Source organism: Pseudophryne corroboree, chromosome 3, assembly GCF_028390025.1.
Source record: "Pseudophryne corroboree isolate aPseCor3 chromosome 3, aPseCor3.hap2, whole genome shotgun sequence".
Taxonomy (NCBI): domain Eukaryota; kingdom Metazoa; phylum Chordata; class Amphibia; order Anura; family Myobatrachidae; genus Pseudophryne; species Pseudophryne corroboree.
In genome coordinates, this window is record NC_086446.1 from 725,220,316 (window position 1) to 725,239,304 (window position 18,989).

The 18,989-nt window shown below is 40.8% G+C and overlaps 1 pseudogene; it reads right to left on the minus strand.

Moving 5' to 3' along the window:
- Nucleotides 1–8,723: 8,723 nt before the first annotated feature.
- Nucleotides 8,724–8,842, minus strand: LOC134897608 (5S ribosomal RNA; annotated as a pseudogene).
- Between the last annotated feature and the right edge of the window lie 10,147 nt (nt 8,843–18,989).

The window sequence follows — 18,989 nt, forward strand, 5'->3', positions numbered from 1 at the left end:
TATCCCGGGTGTCACATTGTAGTAAGAAAGTAGTGGCATCCTCATCTGCTCCCTGGGGTGTAGCCATCTTAAAGTTGCTGCGAACTAATTGGGTCAGGCTTCATCCATGCAGAGTCAAGTGCAATGATGCTGTGCAAATGTGCAGTGCAAAGTGCAGACAGACGAGAACAATGTCCTGAGATGAGGCAAACAAGTTTATGGTGTCCGGTGCCTTGCGTGGCCCAGCTCCCTGCAACCTGAGCTGGCTGCCAAATATAGATACACACAGCGCCGGCACTCGGACTGCCCCTCGGGCTAGCTTGCTCCGGTGCCCTCCACTAGGGTGTCACCCCCATATCCAGAACGCAATGAAAGAGGCGGCACTCGGAGACTTTTGAATCAAAAAAAGTGACTTTAGTGCATAAAGTGCTACATCAACGTTTCGGGGTACTGGACCCCTTCATCAGGATAGTGTACAGTGCAAAAACAAACACAATATATAGAAGCACTCACCCCCTGTACACTCCCCGTGTCTGAGTCCCACTGGCCACGCCATGCCCGGCCCGCCCATCCGGAATGACCACTTCCGCCGGAAGTGACGTCGCATGATGCTGTCGCGGGGTCCCAGTCACGGTTGCCATGGTGACCCTGTAAAAACAAACATAGAATTCATGTGCATACCTGCCGCTGGTACTTAATTAAAAAGAGCATACAAAACACATTAAATAGTGCAGCTAATCAAAAACTAATAAAAGAGCAAAGCTCATAATGTGTGGCGCTGAACAACAATAATACAAAAACTGTGCATAACCCTAAACCACACGTGAATGACAGAGACCTCAGCGGCCACTGATCACTGTAACATATGTGAAAAATACAAGTTTAAAAACATCCATTACTTTGTTACTGTGTGTACTTATGCGGAATGCATGGTACACCTACCATCCTAGACCATATAAGGGTGTATATCAATGACCTTTATGGAAACATCTAATCTATGACCAGCGACATGTAATGCAGTCACTGAACCCTGCGTTTGTGACTAAAAAACATCATATTTCTACAATGTCACACATACTGTACTCATAACCCCGAAACATGTACTGCCATACATGTCAATAACCCCTACAACAACATGTGTAGTAAGACCCCCATACATAAACCAAATAAAACATCTCTAAAGCACGTATAAACTCAACACAGACGAAATCAGCATAGAGAATTATTCTTTACCCCTGTATCCCAGTTCAGCTATACAACAAAATACTTTTTCTTAGTACATCCCCTCCAGTGTAGCTACTATTTATGGCAGTTTCTAGAAAATTGCACAGAATTACAAAAAATTGCTTAGACCCAAAGTTTCATTGAGACCCTTTGGTCGTAGGGTGTCGAGCCTAAAAATCCAGCGGGACTCAAGTTGAAGCAATTTAAGGGGTCTATTCCCCCTTCGGATCGACTCCGGAACTTGGTCGATGACGCGATATTTCAGGGTTGCCATACTATGTTTAGAATTTAAAAAATGGCGTGCTACTGGTTGATCACTGGATCCAGTCTTGATGGCTGCTCTGATAGCCTGTCTATGTTGTGCCATCCTTGTTTTAAACTGGCACTCTGTCTTGCCAATATAATAAAGTCCACATGGACAGATAATGGCATAAATGACAAATTTAGAATGACACGACAGAGGCCAGTTTATGGTGAATTTTTTGCCAGAGTAAGGATGTGTAATTCCATCACCAGGGGACATGTAGCTGCAAGTTGTGCAGCCAATGCACTTGTAGCAGCCGTTGGGTCGACTTAAGAAATGTTGGTGGGGCCTGTTTTTTGAATTTACTTAAATCTGTTTTGACCACTAGGCCTTTGATGTTCTTCCCTCTTCTGTAACTCGGCATAATTCTAGTGTGTTTTAGTGACTTCAGATCAGGATCAGAGGTGATCATAGACCATAGTGATTTGGCCCTTTTATTATTGTTGTTCAGCGCCACACATTATGAGCTTTACACGAAAAAAAACTTTAAGAATTTTCACAGAGCCGTTACAATCAGCTCCACTTTGTAATACCCTGAGACTTTCCTATGCAACAAATAGGAATATATTCTGTTATCTCATGTCAGGTACTTTCTATTTTATGTGCTACTTCCAGATACGGTATATTGCAAAATACACACTGTCCTCCAAAAGGAAATCCAATAAGGAAAAGGTTAAAATATTTTCAGACCCAACACTTAATGTTCTGAAACCACAAATGCAATCCAAAACACTCCGGATCCAAAGGAAAACAGTTTATTTAAAATCCACTAATTAAAAACAACTTTCCGGTATGCAGGCAGTGATAAGCAGTTACAATTCGGTTGCAAACTTTCTAGATCTCACCGGACCTCCAGGACACCAGCGTTTTTCTACCGTGCAGATCTTTCCCCTTTATCTGGTTTTAGCTGCCAGAAGTTTCTCGCAATCACGGGGTAACCACACGTCCTGCTGGGCTCCGTCCTGACGTTTGCTGTATTACCGCTATGCTCAGCTGTGTCACTGCGGCTTCTGCTCCCGGCTTCTCCCCTCATAAAATAGTGACCGAAATCATTCATTAACCGCCGACGCGTTTCTACCCTCCAAGCTGGTCTTTGTCAAGGCATGAATGATTCTGGTCCGGTCACTTTTTATGCAGTATCCTGGAAATCCGGTGGTCTAATTACATATAGATTCATACAGATTCAGGGCATTTAAACATATTCCTGGGCATTTTAAAGACACATTACCCTTATAAAGAGTTTTGGGTGTGTATTACATAAATGAAACCTCCCACAATTTGCTTCTAGCTAAGTAAATCTGTATACATTTTATTTCTATTAAACATTTTATATCCCCAATTGGCTTCATATTTTTCCATACACACTTCACTATGCAAATACATCACTTCCCCTTCAGCTTTTTCTCTGACATAGACAATTGTACTATGTACGGATTGATGCCTCTAATTATAATATATAAGAGTCTGTGTTTTTCCCCTTATATTGTGCTAAAAATATGGTGTCGAGGAGGTATTTTTTCAGAGGAACCACTTCATCTCAAACTCCCCATTCAAACCATTTGGTTGTAATGTTTTTAATTCATAAATCCACCGCATCTCTGCTCGTGCCAGAGATGCGGCAACATCATCTTTTCTCCAGCTGCCCTTTACCTGTTCTATCGCTTTAAAGTTAATTATACTATTCAAGGAACAGTTATGTTTCTCCTTACAGTGTGCTGATAAGCAGTGCTTATCAAATCCCTTTTTTATGTTGTTCATATGCTCTCTCATTCTTATTTTAAAGGCTCTGCTTGTTCTTCCTACATACTGTTTGGTGCAAACACACTGAATTAAATAGACTACATTATTTGTATCACATGTCATGAATTGATTTATTGTATAATTTTTATTTGTTACAGTTGATTTAAAGGTCTCAATTTTACTTCCCTCCGTACCCTTAATGTTCTTACAGGCTCCACACATCCCACATCTAAAAAAACCTTTGGATTTAGTTCTTGTAATCATTGTGGGTGCGGGGGCTATTGCACTCTTCACTAGATAATTTTTTAAATTAGGGGCTCTCTTATATATCACTTTTGGTTTTCTTGGAAGTATGGGTCTTAGAATATCATCACTCATTAAAATTCCCCAGTGTTTCTGAAGTACTTTTTCAATATCCTTGTACTCTGAGTTATATTTAGTAACAAAAGAAATGGAGAAATCCTCCCCCCACTCTTTCTTTCTAAATTGTAATAATTCTTCTCTATCTATCTCTTCTATACCTTCCATTGTGGTTTGCAACAAAATTGCATCATATCCCTTTTGTACAAATTGGTCTTTCATTACTTCGGCTTGCTGTTTATAAACCGTCCCTTCTGTACAATTTAGCTTCAAACGCCGGAATTGGCTGCTCGGCACACCCTTCAACCAACTTGGATGGTGATTACTATCTTTTCTTATATAAGAATTACTGTCAGTCGGTTTATTATAATTCTGGGTGCATATAGTCAAATCTTTGTTATATAACGTTAAATCCAAGAAATTAATATCGGATTCACTTTGCACATATGTCAAAACTACACCATAATCATTGGTATTTAGCTTGTCCTGAAACTTAGAGAGCAGATCCTCTCCACCCCTCCAAACAAAGACAATATCATCTATATATCTTTGATAGAGTACGAGACCCGCCCCCAGCTCTCCCCACACACATGACTCCTCCCATGCATCCATAAATATGTTGGCGAAACTGTGGGCGAATCTCGTACCCATCGCTGTCCCAAGGCGCTGTAGGTAGTGCATATCTTTAAAGAAAAAATGATTATTTTTCAAAATGAAATTTATACTTTCTAAGATGAAGTCTTTTAAATGATCATCTATTTTCTCTTTAATGAGAGAATTTCTCACAGCTTGTATTCCCTTTGCATGCTTTATTATGGAATACAAAGACCCCTCATCAGCCGTGACTAAAATATCTCCTGGTTGCCATTGTACTCCTTTTAGCTTAACAATAATATCTGTTGTGTCTTTTAGATATGCACCTCCTTTACACGCCAAGGGTTGTAAATGGGAATCTATAAGCTGTGCTAAATTGGCAGTTACCGATCCAATTCCTGCCACTATGGGCCGCAAAGGTGGATCCTCTTTGTTTTTATGAATTTTGGGCAAACCATAGATTACTGGCAGAATTGGATCGTCACTAATTAAAAATTATTTCTCCTGCTCAGTAATAACCCCCATTTCATAATATTTGTTAACTAAAACACACAGATCTTTCTTAATTATCTCAATGGGATTCTTTTGATCGACATGTAAGTCTCTTTATCTGATAACAAGAGTTTTACTTTTTCCTCATACCATTCCGTATCCATCACCACCACCCCGCCCCCCTTATCGGCGGGCTTGATGGTGATGAATTTATTCTCCTGGAGACTCTTCATGGCCTCTCTTTCCTTCTTGGATAAATTATTAATCGAGACCCCTGATTTATTTTTAGGATTACTACATACTTTTTCCAAATCTGCCATTACCATTTTCCCAAAAGTATTAACAGCAGCACCTCTGCTGTGTGTGGGATTAAAGAGATTTTTTCTTAAACTTGGATTTAGGTTCCTCCCTCTTTTCACTAGTCTCATTGTTTTTTTTCCCCCTTCGAAAAAAAAAAACGTTTAAGGGAGAGCTTCCGTAAAAACTTTTGAACATCCACAAATAAATCAAACTCCCTGGCTGAGTTTGTAGGTGCAAATTTTAGCCCCTTCTTTAACACTTTTTCTTCCAGGGGTGTCAAAACATGAGAACTAATATTATAAATTTTAGTCTCATCTATATGATTTATTACCACTGTACTTTTTTTTCCATTTAATCCGTGTTTTATATTTCTCTCTTTGTCTTATTTTCCTTTTCTGATGACCCCCTCTTTTTCCTCTTTTTCTACATGGTCTATTTTCGCTTATCTCCACCTTTCTATATACACCCCTCGATCTCTTCTTTCTAACCCTGGATTCTGTTGACCCTCTCCTAAAAAATGACGGTGTTCTTCCCTCCATCTATTTCTTCCCCTCTCTTCTTTCTGACTTTCTATTGGTCTTCGTTCTAAATGATTTGCCCCTCTGTTATCCCTATGCTGTACATTTTCTCTCTCATAATCATTTCGATCTTTCCTGTTGTAATTCCTTTCTTTTTTTTTCTTTATATATGGGGACCACTTCCTCCTATTGTTTATCTGTGGGGACCAATTTCTTCTATTATTTTGATTTTTATTCCCCCTCTGCTCATATAAAGAGAGTGAATTTCTCTCTCTCCATTCATTCCTAGGGCCTCTCATATTCCTCTGTCTTCCATTTCTATTACTGGAGAATGGGTGCATTGTATTTTTATTCTCAGTTGTCTGTTTATTGCTGGATCTCAAAGAGTTTGTCTCTTGTTGATCTATCGTGATTATTTCTTTTAACTGTTCTACTGTGTCAAATTCTTGATGATAATTTCCCTTTGCTAGATCATCTTTATCCCTCCAAAACTTTTTTGTTTTTTCTTTATAAGATCTTACTCATTCTTTTTTATCTTATCCACTATTTCCTTTTCAAACTCCTTAAAATCGGCCAATTCTCTAAACGGATTAACCAAACTCATAAGTAATTCAATTTCTCTTTCCAACATATTCAAATTTTCTTTCCGTTCACCTATTATTAAGCCCATCAGCGCAAATGAACAAGAGTCCAAAACCCTATGCCAGTCCTTTTTGAATTGTTCTGTGCCTGTATTAAAACTGGGTGTTTTTTTCATTCGCAAACCCCGAGGGATCAAATTCTGGGCAGTGTATGTTTCCATTGTAAAAACCTCCCACCACAGATTGCTTTCTTTAAGTAACAGTTTTTGCAATTTCTTCATAATTCCTTCTAAATCACCATCTATATCATTCTGTACTTCATTCTGTAATAAAAAGGTGGTTTTTAACATAGTCCTTCTTTCTTCTCTGAAGCTGAACATTCTTCTTTTAAGCAGCTCAAAAAGATCTTATTTAGCTGAACACCAATGTAATATTCTTGAATAGAGATCTTATCCTAAGCGCTTGATAACGGTCCCAGCTGTGCTTTCCAAAAGAAACTGATCAGCTAATCCGTAAAATCATATGCTCCACACAAAAAAAAACTGTAAGAATTTTCACAGCGCCTTTACAATCAGTTCCACTTTGTAATACCCTGAGACTTTCCTATGCAACAAATAGGAATATATTCTGTTATCTCATGTCAGGTACTTTCTATTTTATGTGCAACTTCCAGATACGGTATATTGCATTTGCTCTTTTGTTAAGTTTTTGATTAGCTGCACTATTTAATGTGTTTTGTATGCTCTTTTTAATTAAGGACCAGCGGCAGGTATGCACATGATTTCTATGTTTGTTTTTACAGGGTCACCATGGCAACCGTGACCGGGACCCCGCGACGGAACTTTCGGCAAAAGTGGTCATTCCGGATGGCCGGACGGCGGGCCGGGCACGGCGTGGCCAGTGGGACTCAGACACGGGGAGTGTTCAGGGGTGAGTGCTTCTATATATTGTGCTTGTTTTTGCACTGTACACTATCCTGATGAAGTGGTCCAGTACCCCGAAATGTTGATGTAGCACTTTATGCACTAAAGTCACTTTTTTGATTCAAAAGTCTCTGAGTGCCGCCTCTTTCATTGCGTTATATATATATATATATATATATATATATATATATATATACCACTAGTGGGGCGTCAGCTGTTTCCCTCAAATGGATACAGGGGTGGTAATTCCCTGAAGTTAATGTAAGAACAAGGGGGGGATGAGGGATGAATAGCGACCAAGGTGTCAATAAAATGGGTTCGCCAGTTAAAATATTAAAATGTATTTATTAAATTAGCATATAAAAGAGACACATAAAAAATGGGAACAACAATATACACAAACAACTGAACTAAAAACACTTAAATGAATATATGCACTTAAAAAATAGAATTTTTCCTTATCTTAGAATGAGGTAGGCACAGGTCACCCAACGCGTTTCGTCTGATGAGACTTCTTCAAGGGGTATGGACAGAATGAGACAGTACATGTTTTTATAGCCAGAGGTGATCAGTGGGAGGGTCATGACATCACATCCAGTCATGTGATGTAATTATGTATTCAATCATATAATTTGGCTATTTGTATATACACAAGCACTGTTTGACATATTGATCTGGACTTGATACAAGTAAAAACGAGTGAATATGCACTTAAAAACACACTGAGAAACACTAGAAAACAGCTCTGAAATAAAATAGGCTGAACTTCCACCACACTTCCGGTTGCGGCGGACCCGTCGCGTCACTCCCGCCACAATTCCGGTGCTCATTGCACATGCACCCGCAGCGATTTCATGTATTTATCCAGTTCTTCAGTGGATGTAGTTCACAGGGGGAAGGAGCCAGTCTTTAGTTAGGTCCCAAAGGGGAGGCCATTTTGGGTGTGCTTGAGTCTATAGATCTCCAGGTAGCGGCGGCCATTTTCCTGTAGTACGTCTGATACTTATCCCGGTATCCATGGTGATAGTTGAACATAGAAAGAGAGAATAGGAGTATCAGGAGTATATCCTTGTTCTGTAAACAGCTAGTTTTAGCATTATTTGAGAGAGCACAGCTAAACTAGGTTGAAAAATGAAAAATAAAAATAAAAATAAAAAATAATAAAAAATAATAAATAACAAAGAAAAAGAAAAACTGTATATTCATAAATGTTTATGATTGCGGACATCATTATGGGAACATCATAGGAATACAATATAGAGGTCATGCTAGGTATATGTTTTAGTGCCGCATGGCTTATTTATGCGGACATTATTATGGAATTGTTATGGGTATATTACTGCGGACACCATTATGGTATTGGACAATATAGTACCAACAGGTGGATAATTTGAAAGCTCGTGCACATATGCAAAAAAAGACCATTTTATACATTATGATTGATATGTGTGAGTGGGACAAACGTATAATAGTTTGGCGTGAGTGGAATTGCCTCTAAGGGGAGGGGGGGTAGGGGGTATGGGTGGGGGCGGGGGGGGGTAATTAATTAAATTGCGGTATCTAAATATGTTAAACCATAATAGGTATGGGGGATAGTATATACGGTGATACGGTGTACTTGATCTAAAATAATGTGCGTGAAATGTGACTCAGTGGGTCCGTACGTGTGTGGAGTGTGTTCCATTCTCGGGCCCCTATTCAAATTCGTTCTATACAGTACCCGATCTTCCCAGGTGGTCCCCCCTACTGATACTGATCAGGCCCGACGCTGCTTGGCTTCCAAGATCGGACGTATTTGGGCATTTCCAGCGTGGTTTGACTGTAGCGACGTTGTGCCTTCTAGGTCATCACTCCAGAAGTATAAAAAGAGGACCCACTGTGTGTGTGGGTGTTCATGGAACCAAAGTGATATTATACGCGATAGTACAGTGCTTGTGGGGATATGGAAGGGAAGGGGTTGGGGGGGGATTGGTGAATGGAGGTGGTGGGGAAGGGTGGGGTTGGGAAAGGGGAGGTGGGATGGGGGAGGGTGGGGATGTGGGGGGGGGAGCAGTGGGTGAGGAGTGTACGTTTACTAACAAGGCTGAGTCGGAAAAATTTGAGTACCGTGTCATAAATAAAGAGCAATCTCGTAGTTGTCGTTGAATCCTTTCGGCTGTAATGTCTGTAATTGGAATATCCAATACATCTCACGACGTGACAATTTGTTGGCGAGATCCCCTCTATCTCCTAGTTTCACCAATTCAATGGCCTTGAAAGTCAAGGCTTCTGGATTTGAGTTGTGCGTAGACATAAAATGTTTGGAGACAGCATGGCTCTCCACTTTGTTCCTGATGTTTCTCACATGTTCCTGTATCCTCATCTTCAGAGGTCTCTTCGTTTTTCCAATATATTGTTTGCCGCAATCGCACTCCAGGAGGTATATGACCGATTGGGTGTTACAGTTCATGTATTCCTTGATCTTATATTCCTTTTTCTTTTCCATATCTGTAAAAGACTTCCTGTTAGGGTGTAAGTATCTGCAGACATTGCATCACCCACATTTGTAGGAGCCCACACATTTAGGCCAAGTCTGTTCCTTCTCTTGAATGTTCCTCAACATACTCGGGGCTGAGAGATCTTTCAAGTTCTGTGATTTCTTAAAAATTATTTCTGGGCGAGGACGGAGGATATCTTTAAGGATGGGATCCATGAGTAAAATCCTCCAGTGATTTCTGAATGATTCCCGGATGGATTTCTCATGACGGTTAAAAGTTGTTATGAATGCTGTGGATTCTTTTGGTTTCTCCCTTGTCCTGTATTCCAGCAGCTCCCGTCTTTCAACCTCATTCGTTCTAGTGATGGCTTCTCTCAGGATGGAGTCCGGGTATGCCTTCTGTTTGAATCTATCCTTATACATCTCAAGCTGTAGTTGGCAGTCCTCCGGTTTGCTGCAATTTCTTTTGATTCTACTGAACTGGGAGAAAGGAATGTTGTTCTTCCAACTTTTGAGATGGTTGCTCTTATAGTGGAGATAACTGTTGGTATCTACCTGCTTGACAAAGTTTTTCGTTGTGATTCTCCCGTTCTCTCCTGTGAGAACCAAATCCAAGAATTCAATGTGCTCTCTATTTGTGTTGAATGTAAAAGCGAGATTCATTGTATTGGTGCTGATGTGTTTTAAAAATTGATTAAAACATTCCATATCACCATCCCAGATTATTAAAATATCAACAATGTACCTCCGATAAAAGATGATATTGCTGTTAAAAGCCAGATGGTCATAAATAAAACATTTTCCCAACAACCCATAAAAAGATTCACAAAACTTGGCGCGAAAATCGTGCCCATGGCGGTGCCACACTGTTGTAGGTAAAACTGATCCAAAAATTTAAAATAGTTGTGATGGAGAATAAAATACATGATGTCACAAATAAAATCCCTGTGGTTATCTGTTAGTGTGCTGTTGTCATCCAGGTATTCCTTACAGGATGTTACTCCCTTTTCATGTTCAATGCATGTGTAAAGTGATTGGACATCAATTGTAACCCACATGTATGAGTCCTTCCATTCGATATCTTTTAGGAGGTTTAATACCGACGTTGTATCCTTGAGGTATGACGGGAGATTATTAACATAGGGTTTTAAAAAGACATCAACGTATTCGGATAAGTTAGAGGTAAGGGAGTCTATACCCGCCACTATTGGTCTTCCGGGCGGGTTGTCCAAGCTTTTATGAATTTTTGTTAGGAAATAAAAAATGGGGGTCGTGGGGTCTGATTTCATTAAAAATTGATATTCTTCTTTGGTAATGATGTCTGTTCTCAGACCATGTAATAGGAGTGTCCGAAGTTCTTCGATATAGGTATCCTTGGGGTCCTCTGTCAGTCTTTTGTAGGATACTCCATCCGATAGCAGTTTTTCTGCCTCTGCAATGTATTTATCCCAATCCATGACAACCACCCCCCCCCCTTTGTCAGCTTGTTTAATGATGATCCCTTTATTCTTCTGTAAGTTTTTCAAGGCCTCACTTTCTCTATTAGTTATATTATTTTCCTTTATTTTCTCTTGGTCCATGTCACAGAGGTCTTTCTTCACTAGTTCATAGAACATACTTATGTTACTCCCTTTTGACTCCAAGGGATAGTACTTGGAGGTGGGTTTCAATCCTGATCTTGAGCGGCTCTCATAGTTGGCTATGATTGCATCTTCTTTTTTCAAAAAATGCCTTTTTATCGTCCGTTTCCTGACAAATTTGTTAAGGTCAATAAACGTTTCGAACTTATTCAGGCCCTCCTGTTGGTGCAAAAGAAAGTCCTTTGTCTAATAAAGATATTTCTGGTTCTGTTAGGGTATGTTGGGATTAGTTAAAAATGCCTTTTGTTCCTGGATCTGTTTTTACTAATGTATTGTTCTTTTTTTGTGTTCTCTCCCTCCTGCCTCCTCGGGATCCTCTTCTTCTGTGTACCTTCTTTTTAGGGGCGATGCATGCCATATGTCTTCTTTCACTGAGTATCTCAACACGTTCTTCGGTCTTGCGCCCGTTCTTTGGGATAAAAAATCCTGGTCACTATTAGAGCCTCTTCTCTGTAAGGGTGTGAATCTATTCAACGTTTTTCCATTGTTGGGTGGGGTGTCTCTAGTTCTGTTTTGTGTAGTGGTATTCCTCGTAACTTCAGACTTCCACATACCCCCACCCGATTTCTGGTTGAAATGTCCATTCGGTCTAAACCTGCTCCAACTTTTCACTCTCCCTCGTTCATAATCATTCTTGTCCCTTAGGAACTTCTTTTCCTTCCCTTTTACCACCTCTTCCTCGATATGTGCCATTTTCTTATTCAAGACCTTTTCATTGACTTTATAGTCCTCCTTGTCCTTGAAAGGTTCCAAATCTCTTTCCTTAGCTTTAATTTCCGTTTCTATGGATGAGAGGGATTTTTTCTTTTCATCGACGAGGAGTTTCATCAAGTCTATAGAACAGGTGTGCAATATTTTGTCCCATTTTTCTATGAAAGTCTCTTCCTGGTTACCAAATGTGGGCTGTTTCAGTAGTCTTAAACCTCTTGGAACTCTATCCATTGATAAATAGTGTTCAAGACCCTTAATATCCCACCATGTCTTGACCTCTTTAGTAAGAAGTCTTTCTATTCCCCAGAAAAGATAATCTAGATCACATGATTGGGTAGGTTCATTCACAATCAGGTTTTCGTTAAAGATTTTTTGACACCACACATTTCTTTTACTGGTATGTTCTATATTCCTCAACATTCTGTCGGGTTTTTCCCTTCACCAGGCCGCAGTAAAAAATTAATACCAGAGATAAATGTAAAAACAAGGATTATTACTGCGCCACATGCGATAAAAACAGATATGTTGTATGATGACTGGCTCATAAGACACTCCCCTACACCACTAGTGGGGCGTCAGCTGTTTCCCTCAAATGGATACAGGGGTGGTAATTCCCTGAAGTTAATGTAAGAACAAGGGGGGGATGAGGGATGAATAGCGACAAGGTGTCAATAAAATGGGTTCGCCAGTTAAAATATTAAAATATATTTATTAAATTAGCATAAAAGAAACACACAAAAAAAGAGACACATAAAAAAATGGGAACAACAATATACACACACAACTGAACTAAAAGCACTTAAATGAATATATGCACTTAAAAAATAGAATTTTTCCTTATCTTAGAATGAGGTAGGTACAGGTCACCCAACGCGTTTCGTCTGATGAGACTTCTTCAAGGGGTATGGACAGAATGAGACATTACATGTTTTTATAGCCAGAGGTGATCAGTGGGAGGGTCATGACATCACATCCAGTAATGTGATGTAATTATGTATTCAATCATATAAGGCTATTTGTATATACACAAGCACTGTTTGACATATTGATCTGGACTTGATACAGGTAAAAACGAGTGAATATGCACTTAAAAACACACTGAGAAACACTAGAAAACAGCTCTGAAATAAAATAGGCTGAACTTCCGCCACACTTCCGGTTGCGGCGGACCCGTCGCATCACTTCCGCCCCACTTCCGGTGCTCACTGCGCTTGAGCCCGCTGCAATTTCATGTATTTATCCAGTTCTTCAGTGGATGTAGTTCACAGGGGGAAGGATCCAGTCTTTAGTTAGGTCCCAAAGGGGAGGCCATTTTGGGTGTGCTTGAGTCTATAGATCTCCAGGTAGCGGCGGCCATTTTCCTGTAGTACGTCTGATACTTATATATATATATATATATATATATATATATATATATACTACTCCAAGAAGAACGGCACTGGAAGCAATGAATTCAGAAACGATGTGTATTGAGGGGCAATAGCCTTTTCCTCAAGCAGCAACAACACCAAATGCTGGACAAAACAAACATACAAACAACACTTACCCCACCTAAATACCCGCTGAGGCACTCACAGCCGCATCCTCTCCACGCGTCCCTGCTTCCGGAAATGAAGCCGCCGGGTCACTTCCGGTAAGCGCGTCACCCGTTGTCATGGGGACCCGCTGCTTGCGGTTCACCACTTCACTGCTGCATCTCACAGGAGGCCAGCTCTGCTTCCTCCTCAGACAGGGCACCCACGATCGGAGAGGGAGGGTGATGACCTAATTCGCCTCCGCCTGTATAGAGACAATAAATAGTGCACATAAATAACACCCAGCAGAGAGGATACAAACATATGTAACATCGAGTACAAAAGTGTGGTTATAAACTCAGATCCCGAGACCCACAGGCAGGGAGCCTATTCTATTCCCTACTCTGTCACCCAGGAAGCTCCCAACGGTGAGACTAAGCCTTCACAAGCAGGGGGGTAGATACAATAAACATAACAGCCCTCATGTTAATAAAGCTTATATTAATAAAGCTTGTAAATACTAAAATGGGCTCCTGAACACTACATGGGTCCAAAATCACCAATGCTCTTATGTTAGTATGAAACAGCTTGGTTAAAGGCACAAGCACCTAGCCAAACACATTCCAATTGATTATATCATTCAGGCCACGAGGCCAGAACGTATCCAATTTCAAGATCCAACGGGTCTCCTTTTCCAGTAAGATCCTGGCCCTATCCCCTCCCCTCATAGACAGTGGTACATGCTCAATGCCAAAATATTTCATGGAGCTTAAGGGGTGGCCCGCGGTCTTAAAATGCCGGGCCACAGGCTGATCTACAGGTTTACCTTCCAAGGTCAACTTGATGGCAGAGCGGTGTGCAGGGGCGGATCCAGAAGAAAATGATAGGGGGGGCACCATGGAAGGGGCAAGTACATTTGCGTGCGGCTTCGGTGCATGTGAGGTGGCGCTTCTTATACAATGCCCACAGTTGTAGTGCTCATTATGCAATGTCCACTGTACTGGTAGTGCCCCTTATATAGACCCCATAGTAGTGGTGTCCCTTATGCAATGCCCATATTGCCCCCAGTAGTAATGTTGCCTGTAGTAATGCCCCCAGTGGTAATGCCCCTGCAGTTATGACCCCAGTAGTTTAGCCACCAGTAGTAATGCCCCCCTATAGTTTGCCCCATTGTAGTTTAGCCCCTGTAGTTATGCCCCCCTTATAGTTTAGCCACCATTAGTAATGCCCCCCTGTAGTTTGCCCCATTGCAGTTTAGCCCCTGTAGTTATGCCCCCCTTATAGTATAGCCTCCAGTAGTAATGCCCCCAATAGTTTGGCCCCTGTAGTTATGCCCCTGTAGTTATGCCCCCAGTAGTTTGGCTCCCCCTGTAGTTTAGCCCCCAAGTAGTAATGCCCCCAATAGTTTGGCCCCTGTAGTTATGCCCCCAGTAGTTTGGCTCCCCCTGTAGTTTAGCCCCCAAGTAGTAATGCCCCTGTAGTTTAGCCCCCAAGTAGTAATGCCCCCTGTAGGTGCACCCCAGTAATAATGCCCCCAGTAGCTGCCCCCCCCAGTAATAATGCCCCCAGTAGCTGCCCCCCCAGTAGTAAAGCCCCCAGCTATAATGCCCCCAGTAGTAATGCCCCCCCTCAGTAGTAATGCCCCTTGTTGATGCCCCCCCTAGTAGTAATGCCCCTTGTTGGTGCCCCCCCAGTAGTAATGTCCCCCCGTAGTTTCCCCAAGGAGATGCCCCCGCTGCATTAAGGAAGAAAAAAACATAATACTTACCGAGCCCCGTTCCCGCGCCGCTGCAGTCCTCCTTCTGGCTGGCGTCCTCTCCTCAGTACTATGAGAGAGACGTCATGACTGCGCCGGAAGCCGGAGCTCAGTACTGAGCTCCTGCCTCCGGCTACCGCTGTGCAGGGAGACGGGCGCCCTCTGGTAACACAATCTCAGCGGGCGCCCGTCATCTCCCTGTGCGGCGCCGACGCCGCGGGGACGACGATGGGGCATGGGGGGGGAAAGCCACAAATGACAGGGGGGGCACGGGCCCGAGTGCCCCCCCCCCCTGGATCCGCCACTGGCGGTGTGCTGCCATGCGTTCACTGAACTTACGTGTAGTCTGCCCTATATATTACAAACCACATGGGCAAACTATAGCATACACAACAAACGCAGTACTGCAGGTAATCACCTGTCTAATGGAAAATTTGAAATTCCTATGTGGGTGTTGGAATTCCCTACAAGATACCATATAGTTACACGTTGCACACTTGGGGCCCTGAAACAGCTGTCGCTTTTCAATACACATCGTTTCTGAATTCATTGCCTCCAGCGCCGTTCTTCTTGGAGTAGTGCATTGATATTTTGAACGTCGCACGGAGGCTGGTTGTGATATTTAACCCTGTGAGTGCCGACTACATTGTATGTATGTATATATATATATATATATATATATATATTAACAAATGCTAATCTTTAAATGTGTGGGGTATGCAACTATAAAGACTTGTTATATCCGGTGTTACCAGGATTGCATTTAGAGGCATTTCAGGGATTTATTTTAAGGCAGTGAGAGTCTGTGGAATCTTGCAGGTGTCCAAAGGTTTTAATAATACAGGAATCAATAAACTGAACTAGAGGCGGAGTCCAGGATCTTATGGCCAAACTTATCAGACATCCAGGAGGTTGATTTAACTCCTTATGTATATTTCAGTATGTTGCAAATAAATATTTTCAGCTATGGGACAGGTAGATAGTCTAGTTGTTTTATATGATATTATATTATTATCTAATATTGTAAAGAGTGCCATGAATTATTAAATACTAAAGTCAGATCATATTCCAATTTCATGTAGGTTGTAGTACAGCTCAATTGGTTAATTATTTCCAAATGGTAGTCTCTAGTCTTGGAGTATGATTGTGCCCCCTTATTGGCCTTGTGAATACAATTCTCTTTATATTGGATAAGACCAGTTAGGCTTTGTATTCATCTTGTGGCAAGTTATTTTGGAATTTGGTGGTGTATTGCGTTATTAGATTGACCTTCAAAGGATAATTTTTTATTTTCCTGTATTGAACTTATCTGAGTTAGTGTTGAAAATGCCAAAGAAATCTTTTAGGTGAAAGCATCATCCCATCTTATAGATTTAAATATCCCAGGCAAAATGAGATAATTTGTTTGATGGGATAAATAAATCTCCTATGTAAGACTCTGTTCATTCAGAGAAAGGTGATAGCAGGAAAGTTTATATACTAGGTTTTCTTCTTGGAGGTAGTCCTTTTTAGACATTTCTATTGGCTTCCCCTTGTAGGTTTTGGTGTTAATATACCAACACTCCTATCGGCAAGCATTTATCTACATAAAACTGCCCATTCAATTTAAAACCCATAAATCGTATTGCTTCTGGGATGTAAAGGCAGGAGCCGAAAAGCTGCTTCTATATCCAACTTTGCCATTAATGCACCTTTACCAAATCTCCGCACCAAAGCTAGTGCTTCATCGAAAGACTGATAATGCACGCTACAATATAGCTCAGGAATTGCGTCATTCACTGATGCGCCATGCGAGTAAGAGATGTTCTTTATCAATCTGTATTTTCCATGTACTTTCTTGGGAACTACTCCAACAGGGGAAACACACAAATCCTCTAGCGGAGCTGAGGAAAAGGGCCACACATACGACCCAAACAAATCTCCGCCTCAACCTTTTCCTTAACCACCTCTGGAAATTCCCTGGCTGAACGGAGATTCCTATTTGCAACAACTTTCAAAGGAACAGAAATCGGTAATCTAAAACCATGCTTAAAACCATCTAACAAAAATTTGGTGTCCTCCCGCAAAGGATACCAGCCCAACCACTTCTCCAGTTCATTTACCCTTATTGGAGAATCTGCCTTAAGAAGCATCACTTTTGAGGTCCCACTTACTCCCTGCATCCCCTTCCTTACTTTTACACTCCTTAGCTGGGTGCCCTCCCTTGCAGATACGACTGGAGTGTCGAAAACAACACCTCGCTCCCCTAAAACTGTGAGTCATTGAAAGTGAAGCATTTCCCTCTTGCTTACCCTGCTGCTGATTTTCCCAATGTGCTGCGTTTAGGGCGAAAAAACTCCAGTGCTGGTTTGTCTTGGTTGGTTACTTCTAACCACACTTCGACATCTTTAAAACCCAATGGCAAAACTGGTCTCCCATCATGCTTACAACAAAACTTTTCATCGTATTCCCTCCATGCCGTACCCTTTGTCTTAACATACATGTTGTGCACCAAATATATATTCTTGACAATATTAATATGCTCCTCCGGTCTTGACTTTAAGTAGCAAGCCGAAAAAATTAACGCACCCCTTAACCAATTATCATAGCTCTTATAAGCCTCTTCCCCTGAACCCCCTGATTTCTTGGCTTTCTCAAATTCCTTCTTTGTATCCTCCGTCATAACGAAAAAATCCACAAATTTACCCTTGCGAACCTTTTCTTTAATCTTCTTTCTCAATCTTCTAGTTATTGCAGTGTTTGCGCAATGAATGTTATATATATATATAGTTACTCTGCGCTCAATACTATATGGTCCATAGGAGGATTGAAAACACATGTAATATTCAAAATGGTTTATTTAATATACTATACTTTAAAGCATAATATCAGCCTCAAATAAAAGATACAGAAAACATATAAATATATATAAAAAACAAACAAAAAATAAAACAAATCATACAGCATAAATAACTTCCCACAGAATAATACCCATAGATTTTTGTATATATTAATCAATCTCAAATGGTAATTTTTTAAAATAAGAGGTGGATCAATCTAAAATGATTCAGTGCACTGATAAATTTCATATGGATTCTCAATTAGCAGCAGTCCCTGGAAGTGCTAATCCCAAGCACTATGGATGAATTTACTCAGTTCAGAGATATAATAATATTGCAAATAGACCGGTATAGATACTTAGATCGTGAATGGATCCCACCACGCTCACCACCAACACGCACTGGTATATTGTTCATATGTCGGGTCAGCAATGATTAATGTGAAAGGAGCCGGCTGGGAGACACCGGACGTCTCCGTTCTCCCTAATGCTTGTGCCGCTACCTCTTCCAACAGCCGCCCGAAGCCGTCTAGCTGTGCAGGTGGATTGGTGTCCCAGTATCAATGTGTCCCCGGAATCAGACAAGCAGTCACCAGTGGCCTCTAATGAATTTCACTCTTACCAGAGCTTTGTCGAAGAGTGTCCTTCTAGTTCCACAGTGACTATATTTAAACTCCTTAGGTATCCCCCATTGGTTCACCCAATTCATAACACCTGTTCTTGTAATTAATTGATCCACCTCTTTGCAATGATCCACCTCTATTTATCTTAACCCTTAGTGGGAACCTAATCTAATAAGAAACTCAAATCTTAAATATACAACCTTTATTATCACCGACGGATATTACTATTCGGTTAAAATATAGTACTAATACTTAAAGAATTATAATAAACACATGTATAGTATTATAATTATTATTATGCTTTGTATCATACAAATTATACTATAATAAGTGTATTTTACTAATAAATATATTGCTAAAATAAACTATACCTACTCGAACTCACGGACTTCAGGTCCGTAAACCATTACTCTACTCATAGTGCTATCCTTAATTA